This window comes from Rutilus rutilus, assembly GCF_951802725.1.
Source record: "Rutilus rutilus genome assembly, chromosome: 11".
Taxonomy (NCBI): Eukaryota; Metazoa; Chordata; class Actinopteri; order Cypriniformes; family Leuciscidae; genus Rutilus; species Rutilus rutilus.
The window spans coordinates 28,448,272-28,459,396 of NC_140216.1; the positions used below are offsets into that span (position 1 = coordinate 28,448,272).

Below are 11,125 nucleotides of genomic sequence, written 5' to 3' on the forward strand. Positions count from 1 at the left end.
TATAAAAACAGCTAAAATACAAATATAGTGTAACCATAAATAATTATATTAATAAATATTATTATCCATAATCAGTATTAACAACTAAATCTACAACTATAGTGCAATCATAAAGAAGTAACTATATTATTAAATATTATTAATAATAAACCTAGTTGTAGTTTATATTGTTATTGTTGTTATTCATAAAATCAAACTAAATAACTAAAAACTACAACTAATGTAACCACAAATAAGTAATGATATGAATAAATAATAATATGACTAGTTGTAGTTTTATTTGTTGTTATTATTATTATTTATAATAGTCAACTAAAACTACAAAAGTGTAACCCAAAATAATATTAATATTAATAAATATGAATAATATGACTATAGTTTTATTGGTATATTAGTATTATTATTATTAATATTATTTATAATAATCATAGTATTAACAATTAAAACTACAATTAGCATAACAAGAAATCATGATATTAGTATTAAAAAAAATATTACTAATATGACTCTACTTGTTGTTTTATTTGTTTATATTATTAGTATTCATAATCAGTACAAGCAACTAAAACTACATCTAGTTTAACCATAAAGAAGGATATTAATAATAATAAATATAATATGAATAATATGAATAGTTGTATTGGTTTACATTATTATTATTTATAATAATCATAGTATAAACAATTATAACATCAATTAGTGTAACCAGAAATAATTATTTTAATATTAATAATATGACTCTAGTTGTAGTTTTATTTGTTTATAATTATTTTGTCAATGTTATTAAGGAAAGATAAAAATGTAAAATTAACTTTAAAATAAATTCTTATACCTCACTGATTAAGCATGTTTGCTCTAAATCTTTCTTGAAGTAATAGTAATTCACATTGTATTACACTGTTAATGCTGTTCTGTGTCTAGTCATCCTAAATGGTTTAAAAAGTAAATAATGCCATCTCTCTCTCTCTCTCTCTCGCTCTCTCTCTCTCCATCTCTCTCTCTGATGAACAGCTCAACTCAGCCATCTATAAAAGACTGGCACTGAAATCAGCGGCATTTGCATACGGTAATTATTCTGCGAATCAGGCTACCTTTATTACTACCACAGAAATCTACTGTCAGCAGACACACATACATCACTGCACCGGGGACATATAGTACGTATATATCTACATTACTGCACGGTCCAGAAGAGAAGGATGGAGGAGACACATACATATACACATACTTGTAGTACATTGTATTGTAAAACATGTGTTTGTTTATTTATTGGGATATTTGTAGTGCCAATGAATTTATTGAATTCCTAAATACCATCTTCAGAAGATGTTTTCTTATCTAAAGCTGTACTTGTGTGCTTGCTGCTACACCTATTAAGCAATAAGATTCGAGAGGCTGTGCAAATGGCCTGCAACTCATTCAGCCATTAAATATATATTTACAATATAGCACAGCCGGGTGTCGTATTGGTTTTATAAAACTTTTACTAGAATTTAAAAATATTAAGGACACAAATTTGACTATAGTATTCTGCTAGAATACTCTGCTACCTTATATAATTTACACCAGTGTAATGATGCTGTGTGTTCAAACACACATTGTTCATTGTGCATATATCACACACGTGCACATACATACAAAAATATGTAGTTTGCAGTCATTGTCACTAATGGTGTTTGCTGTGTGTGCCCTGGAGACGGTCTGATCATTTACTGACAACATCATTATCCGGAGCTTATTGATCCCGTCATACTGCTGGGAACAATAGCACACACACACACACACACACAGTCACTGCCTTGCTTTAATTAATAATTAAAGTGACACTGTTCATTTCTGAAATTGTCAGTAAACATCTTGCTCATGTTTTTATTGTCGTCAGCGTTAAACACAATCATTACAGACAGTCGAACTAAGACACAATATCGTATATATTCTGCCGTGACTTTGTCAGATATTGCGAGATCTGTCAATATCAGGGATAGTCTGATTGTCTGCACTGTTGTGTGACCATCAAATCACTGGCCTGCGGTGACTATACATTCAAGTTTCATGCATTGAAAGCCTTTATCAGGAAGCATCATTTGGACAAAGCCGTTTCATAGATTTTTGTTTTGTCGTGTTGTCATTTGAAGCTTCAATAGTAATTTAATATAATGAAAGTTCAATTTATGTAAGGCATAATGTACAGTCAGTCGGTTATTATTACATGCGCCCAGACAGGGTGATCAGAGCCATGCAATACTCATATGTCAATATTCGCTGAGATGTTACATTATTGTGGCAGACTAGTTAAGGCATTGAATAGGGAAAAAAGTGGTAAAAGTCAATATATTGTTGCTACCCTAAGATTCCCCAAGTTAAAAAGTTATGTCTCTGTGTCTGGATTGGAAAGGTTTGTTGCATGTAATATGTTGTCTGTAACTCAGGGGGATTCAGTTAAATTATTTTTTATGTAATTAATTGTGCAAAATTTAAACATTAAATAGTTTACATAATTATAACATTTTGACGTTAATCTATTAGTTAGGACTGTAGCTCAGTGTTTCCCATAAGATGAGCCATTGTTTGTTTTCAACACGTAAAGGAGGCACACATGCACTCGTCACCATGCAGGGTAGCGCCTCACTGGACTTATTATGGGATTGCATTACTTTACAGTCTGCCCTGAGTCCTATATTGCCTCAGCGTTGTCGCTTGAAACCTGTGCTCATGGGACTCCGGTCTTACTATTAATACACACCGGAGAGTTTTACTAACATTCATTTATTTTCTCTCTCTGTCTCTGTCTCTGTCTCGTTCTATCTATTCCACATAGACTAGTATCTCTCGGTTTTCTCTCTCTTGCTACTATGAATATATTTGACTATATATGTACTCTGCTTCATTTGTTATCACTGTAACACATTTTTAGTAATTTATTGGAAAGATAATGTAAATGTGCTTAATTTTAAAACCTGTTTGTTGGTTAACGGTAAATCTATTTTATACTTAATGAGAGAATACATATGTGAACTTGTAAATTGGTAGGCACCAAATTAAATGTGTTGCATATGACTTTTCTTGGTTATTTTTCTTACTTTAGCTACTGTATCATATATGTACATTGGGATACATGTACAGTACCGTTTATAAGTTTGGAGTCGGTAAGATTTTTTAAATGTTTTTGAAAAAAGTATCTCATGCTTATTACCAAAGTAGTATTTATTTATTTGAAAAAATACAGTAAAAATGGCCATATTGTGGTAATTTTTTTTTTTTTAAAGAACTGTTTTCTATGTTAATATGTTTTAAAATATAATTTATTCCTGTGATGGCAAAGCTGAATTTTCATCATCATTACTTTAGTCCTCTGTGTCACATGATCCTTAAGAAATCATTCTAATATACTGATTTGGTGCTCAAGAAGCATTTATTATAATCAATGTTGAACACAGGTATGCTGCTTCATATTTTTGTGAAAACTGTGATGAACAGAAAGCTTAAAAGAACAGTATTTATTTGAAATAGAAATATTTTGTAACACTGTGAAAGTCTTTACTGTCACTTTTGATCAATTTAAAGAATCTTTGCTGAATAAAAAGTATTGATGTCTTAAGAAAAGAATCTTATCTTAAACTTTCGAACAGTAGTGTGTTTCATTTTACATTTAGTTGATGGGTTATTTAAAAAAAAAATCATTTTATTAACACCATTTATAGGGGTAGCAGTATATTTAAAATCATAAAGCAGATAGTTTAGTATATTAATTATATACCAAACATAGTTGTCATATGTTTTGTTTTTTACTGTAAATTTAATAGTTAACAATTTTTAGTGTGTACTCTTTCTTCTCTCCGTATATCATGTTTTTTTTTTTTTTCATCTCTGCTCTTGTTCATTTGCGCTTTCTCGTTCATGCTCCCTCTATCCTCTTTTCTTGCACTCCGTTTGTTCTTGGATCTCTCTCTCGTTCTCTTTCTCTCTCCTCTAAATGGGAGAGAGGAGAGCTCATGGCCTATATAGAAATCCCAGTGGGAGTGTATGAATCGCAGATCCTCTCTGAGTAGCTGTTTTGTCATGTTTTATATCATTCAACTAATAAAAGGCAACTCCGTTTACTAACGACTCGGGTGTCCCAATAGAGCATTGTTCTAAATGTACTGCAAACACAGTTGTTTGCTTCAGAACATGTTCTCTCTTTTTCTTTCTCCCGATTTCCCCTTCTTTGCGCAATTTGCAGTCACGCTCTCTTTCTCTGTCTCGCTCTCTGATTTTCTCCCTCTTTAAAGTGCAGTACTACTGAGATAAAGTGTAATTGAAGAGTACTGAGCTACCATACTGCCAGATGAGGAGATTTGGCTCTGGAGAAAGAGATCTTTAGAAACATGCTCGCTTTTGCAGTGGAATTATCTTGTCCTTTTGTATGTACAACTGTTATGTGAGTTTTTTTGCCGTTCCTGATTGGCCGGTCTTTCAGTCCTCCAGGGCATGGTCAAGATCCGCTTTCTGAAATGGGCTATGATGTCGTTTGCCCTACAGACTACATTCATATGACTTGTCTGATTATTTGCGAAGCAACAAACCGATGTGAAACCTTTCTGAAAGACGTTAAACAATATTCAGTCATTCCCAGAGGAAAATTGTTTTGCTCTTTCATGGCTGAGGATATGTAATGGCGTTCTCAGTTATGTTTCCTTTAACCTTTTACTTTGTTTCAGATGTTTCTCCTCTCTTAAGTGCATTTTAATATATGTTCACTACCATTCAAATGTCTGGGGGGGGGGGGGGGGGGGGGGGGGGGGTGTATACTTTTATTCAGCAAGGATGTATTAAATTGATCAAAAGTGACATAAAGACATTTCTAATATTAGAAAGGATTTATATTTCAAATAATTGCTGTTCTTTTAAATACTGTATTCATAAACTAATCCTATCCCCATAAAAAAAATCTATCATGGTTTCCACAAAATTATTAAATAGCACAACTGTTTTCAACATTGATAACAGAAATGTTTCTTGAGGGTCGTGTGTCACTCAAGACTTGCGTAATGATGCTGAAAATTCAGCTTTACCATCACAGGAATACTGTATATTCAAATAGAAAATGGGTGTTTAAAATTTGAATGATATTTCACAATATGACTGTTTTACTGTCTTGGTGAGCATAAGATACTTCTTTCAAAACCATTAAAAAAATCTTACCAATCTTAAATGGTAGCGTACTGTATTTGGTATGACATGAATTAAAGCCCATACACGGTTGAGGTAAATAATTGACTCTGAGCTGTAAATGGCATAATTTGTGCTGTTAGTAATTGGCACTTTACACTTATGCCTCTTATGTTGTCTTTTCTATGGATATCATTTGCAGGTTTTTTCTTTCCATATGTTTGGAGTCTATGAGATTGCATTACATTTAATGAGAAACTATTGAGAGATTGTGAGAGAAAGAGTGTGATTTTGTTGATCTGTTCTGTCTCAGCGATTCGGCATTGAATTGCTTGAACTAACACCTCTGTCCTCCTCAGAATTCAAGGGAATTTACTTAAGGACACAGAGAGATAGAGAAAAAGCAAGAGATCGGAGGAGAAAGAGGGAGAGTTTAGATGCAACCCGATCAATATGTCACTCAGAAGCAGCTTTGATTGGTGTGTGTGTGCACTAAAATGTGAGGGAATGCATTCAAGAACACAAAAACCAGGCAAAATTTCTCAGAACCTCCAATTCCCGCATAATCCACCTAACACAAAACCGACTATGCAGAGAAAATCTCACAAGACCCTTAGACGGAGAGTCTCGACAAACGCTTTCCACCCCTGTCCCTGTTTCCATTCAAACTAGGTGTGGGATAAAGTCAGAGCTTCTCCATCCAAGTGACCCTGAGCCTCCCTCTTGTCTCTGCGGCGGTTTTAAAGAGAGCTCCGAGAGCTTTATTGCTAAGTGGGCCTAGGCACACTAAAGTGGCTGGTGACTGTGTTTAACAGGACCATTAAGAACAGACAGGCCGATCAATACTTTGAGGGAACAGGAGAGAAAGGAGATGTGTAGTTAGTGCATGATTGTCTTGAGGTGTCGGCAAATCTTAAACACACCGATCCCTCTTTCATCCTATTATTCTTTAATACACCTGACTCTGCTACAATTAAACCGAACCCTTGCAGGGCATAATGCGCACCGACCGTAAAAAATGAACATGCCAACGTTTCTTTACGATTCATTTGCAATCAGACATATCTTGTATCACCTTACAAATGCAGACAATTCCTCCCTGATTAGGGATAGTGTGCTTTAGTGATTAAACAGTCTGGGTTGAGTTGGATTCATAGCCTAGCTGTTTGCGTCCGTGTTTTTATGTGTCTGCATTTATCTCTATTTCTATAATCAAACTGTTGATCAATTAATGTGTATATACACTGTAGCTAAAATCAATAATGGTGACACATCAATAACACTGACGCTTGTGTCATGACGTCAGTTCTCGTGACATGCAAGAACCAGTGAGGTTTGATGTTACTGATGTGTCATAATATGAAATTAGTCTTCAGAAGACTTTAATTAAGTGGTTTTATTTAATTTTATGCTACCTTTAGGTCTCTTTTTGGGACTTTTGTATGAACAGCTGAGACATTTTTCAAATTGTGTTCCACCGAAGAAAGATTTTTTTATTTTTAGGGGAACTGTTCCTTTAAAGAACCATAAAAAGCTCCTTTTTGAAGGTCAAAAATAAGCAAAAAGATTGTTGGTTTGAACCCCAGAGGCGACGATTTGTGAGAGGCCATCGTTGTGCCCTTGAGCAAAGTACTTAACCCCAACTTGCTCCATAGAGACCGTCCACTTCATAAAAAATGTATTGTAATTTGCTTTTAGATAAAAACATAAAACAAATATAAAAATTGATCTAATATTTTTTTACCACTACAGGTAAAGATGACTTTACATCATGATACTGATCCGTGGAGTCCGTGGAGTAATGGAGGTCACCAGAGAGCTGTTGAGAAACTGCACTGAAGTACAATTACAGATCCTGGATCCACGGGGATGTTGCTTATGTTGGAGCGAGTGGGGTATCAATCTAGTTTTGTTTTACATTTTGAATTAAGGAGATACATTGCTTTGTAAAGACATTATCTTGCACATCAGCCTCTGACATTACTCTTTTCGAGACCAGCAACACCTTGGCTTGATGAGTGCAGTTCTCTTTCTTGTGTTGACACATTTCCTGTTGAAAATGTGTTTACATATTGCAATGAAATGAAAGTAGTGACAGATCTTTGCTTCCCTATTATGACGCACATCTGAGTGAAATGGATTATCGAACAGGAAAAAAATGTTGGGCGACTGCTATAACTATTGGGTGAGTTATGACGCAGTACCTGATTTCACCTATGTGCAACATGTTCCTGGATCAGCATCTTTCTTGATCCTGAAACAACATTCCAATCAACCAATCAGATTTGAGAGACAAGTTTACAATTTATGTCAAGTTTAGTCTTACAACCAGGGTTAGGGGCTTCTACATCAGTGTTATTCACCGATCATTTCCCTCTGGTTTTAGGGATAAGTTATGGGTAGGTTTAGGTTTAGGGGTAGGGTTATGGGTAGGACTACATTTTCAGACAGGAATGTTGTTCCAGGATCAACGAAATATGTTGACCCAGGTACACTAACTCTGCAAAATCAGGACTTTCATGTTATGATTTTTTGATAAAAAATGAACAAGTCTAAACTAAATTTAAAAAAATAAACATGCATGGTTGAATCATTCACAATAAGATCAATAACATGCATTTAGAAAATAAATAGGGTGAATTTTCTTTTCATTCCACCAATAGCCTTAGCATTGCATCACACCCATGAACATGATCTGCTATTTGCCATTGCTAATCATAACTAAAAACAAAAATTTGGATAAACCCGTGAGATGCGTTTCGGTTTAAATATTAAAAAACTTAAATCTGTATATCTTCTAATCTGACTAAATACGATTGTATGGGGAGATTTTATGCAGAGCTGTTTTTTACTGCCTTTTCTTCAGTCGAAGTGTAAAAAACTCTCTACATATTGTTTTTAGATGCTACAGACTTCACCAGCACTGCCGTGAGGGTTTGAGTGTGTGCGAAGGAGACCGGGAAAGTGTGTGCCTGCCTGTTTGACTGTTTACGTGGAGCGGTTAGAGCTGATATATTTATTTCTATCTCTCTCGCTTCCTCAGAGGGTGGTGTATGAAGCTGTGTTTGCCTGCGGCAGATCCCTCTGGCAGTCTGAGAGCTGCCATCTTCTTCTGCCAGCCCTCCATTAGGCCTGTAAGGTGTGTCAGTCAGCGCTCGTACACAGGGGCTTATGGGAAGACTGCGGGGAAGTGAGGAGTGAACGGTAACTTGTTTCGCGCACACACGCGATTCACCCACACATGCCAGCGTGTGTCAAATTAGGACAAGCAGGGGACAATTAAACTCTCTGTCTCTTCCACACTCACACAAACACAAATACACAAAGTTGGCTCTGGATGCAGTTGTCTCAGACCTCTTCCTCTTGTCTTCTCATCTCTTTCTCCAGGTGATTATATGTACTGACTACTGCAACTCTACTGTAACACAGTGTCCTAACCAGGCGCGATCAGCCGCGGTTCTAGACTGTTTACAGTGGGTGGCCGCAGCAAAGTTTACCTGATATGTCATAATGTGTTGACTAAAACTAGGTCTATAAAATGTTTCAGTGAAAGCATATAACAACAAGGATGTTGTGTAGATGCTCGTAGGCAAAATATGCATTCTGCAGATTTAAATAACTACTTATATTGTATTTAAGGCATACATTTTAGCAGCTTATACATGCTCTGGGAACAGTGCTATATTAGTATTTTATTATTTATTTATTTATCATCCTTCGGATGAGATGGTAAACCGCGATGTCCTTCGAAAAAGAGTAGGGGTGTAACCCCGGTATCCTGGCCAAATTTGCCCCTTGGCCTCTGTCCATCATGGCCTCCTAATCATCCTCATATACTGATTGGCTTCATCACTGTCTCCTCTCCACCAATAAGCTGGTGTGTGGTGGGCGTTCTGGCGCAATATGGCTGCCGTAGCATCACCCAGGTGGATGCTGCACATTGGTGGTGGTTGAGGAGATTCCCCCTTCCATGTAAAGTGCTTTGAGTACCCAGAAAAGCGCTATATGAATGTAACGAATTAGTATTAATTTATGTGCTATTATAGTATGTATTAATATTTTTTATTATCTTGTAAAAAAATTGGCATTTTAGTTTGTTTTATTAATTTTGTTACATGCTTTTGTCATTTTTATTTGATTTTTTTCCATTTTTTTTATTTATTTTTAGCTTCATTTTTATTTTTATTTTTTTCAGTTTTCAGTCATTTAGTTACTTCAACTAAAACTTTATTTCAGCTAAAGTTTAAGTTTTCACATAATTATATTTTATTTCCCTATATTTCAATTAGCGAAAATAGTTTTTAATAGATTTTGTTTAATTAAAAAATAACAAGACTGCCTATGGCTTTGGTGTTGCTAGCGCCATGCTCTACTATTACAGTAGTGCTAAATAAAAAGAGTAATAAACACTGCAGTTATAGAGCTAGCATTTGAAGTGAACTACACAACTTCACCTGAGTTTGAGAACAATAACACTATTCAGCCAAATTCTGCCAAACTCTGCTTACTCTACTTAAAAACACTTGCCGCCTTACAGACAGGGAAAAAGAGACAGAACGCTACCTCAGAAAAGTGGCTTACACCTGTGAGTTTGCTGAAAAGAAAAATCTCTGTGTCATCTCTCAGCAGGATATGTGCAGTTCAGCTGATCATATTAGCTTGACGAAAACATGCAATGGTTTGTTGAAGTTCGTTTTAAAGGTCTTGTATTGTACCAAGTGGCCTACACTACTTTGCATTATTTAAATTACTTTCTTTCTTTAATAGAACACAAAAGAAGATGTTTAGCGGAATGTTTGTGCTTCTCGTTTCTATACAATGCCAGCGAATGGTGACTACAGTCTTTTAAGCTCCAAAAAGATAAAAACATACCATAAAATAAGTCCAAATGACTTGGTAATCGATAGCATTGTGTGGGAAACGAACAAAAATTTTAAATTGCTGCATCTCATTTAAATAATATTTTTACACCCACATAAATGTATTTATGTATATATATATATATATATATATATATATATACACTCACCTAAAGGATTATTAGGAACACCTGTTCAATTTCTCATTAATGCAATTATCTAATCAACCAATCACATGGCAGTTGCTTCAATGCATTTAGGGGTGTGGTCCTGGTCAAGACAATCTCCTGAACTCCAAACTGAATGTCAGAATGGGAAAGAAAGGTGATTTAAGCAATTTTGAGCGTGGCATGGTTGTTGGTGCCAGACGAGTCGGTCTGAGTATTTCACAATCTGCTCAGTTACTGGGATTTTCACGCACAACCATTTCTAGGGTTTACAAAGAATGGTGTGAAAAGGGTAAAACATCCAGTATGCGGCAGTCCTGTGGGCGAAAATGCCTTGTTGATGCTAGAGGTCAGAGGAGAATGGGCCGACTGATTCAAGCTGATAGAAGAGCAACTTTGACTGAAATAACCACTCGTTACAACCGAGGTATGCAGCAAAGCATTTGTGAAGCCACAACACGCACAACCTTGAGGCGGATGGGCTACAACAGCAGAAGACCCCACCGGGTACCACTCATCTCCACTACAAATAGGAAAAAGAGGCTACAATTTGCACGAGCTCACCAAAATTGGACAGTTGAAGACTGGAAAAATGTTGCCTGGTCTGATGAGTCTCGATTTCTGTTGAGACATTCAGATGGTAGAGTCAGAATTTGGCGTAAACAGAATGAGAACATGGATCCATCATGCCTTGTTACCACTGTGCAGGCTGGTGGTGGTGGTGTAATGGTGTGGGGGATGTTTTCTTGGCACACTTTAGGCCCCTTAGTGCCAATTGGGCATCGTTTAAATGCCCCGGCCTACCTGAGCATTGTTTCTGACCATGTCCATCCCTTTATGACCACCATGTACCCATCCTCTGATGGCTACTTCCAGCAGGATAATGCACCATGTCACAAAGCTCGAATCATTTCAAATTGGTTTCTTGAACATGACAATGAGTTCACT

The 11,125-nt window shown here is 35.9% G+C and overlaps 1 long non-coding RNA gene across 1 annotated transcript; it reads left to right on the plus strand.

Annotated features, from left to right (window-relative positions):
• The first annotated feature begins 1,010 nt into the window (after nt 1–1,010).
• On the plus strand, nt 1,011–8,343 carry LOC311299096. Its single transcript, XR_014629066.1, has 3 exons — nt 1,011–1,066; nt 6,904–7,037; nt 8,195–8,343. It is a non-coding gene; the product is annotated as an uncharacterized lncRNA (long non-coding RNA).
• The last annotated feature ends 2,782 nt before the right edge of the window (nt 8,344–11,125 follow it).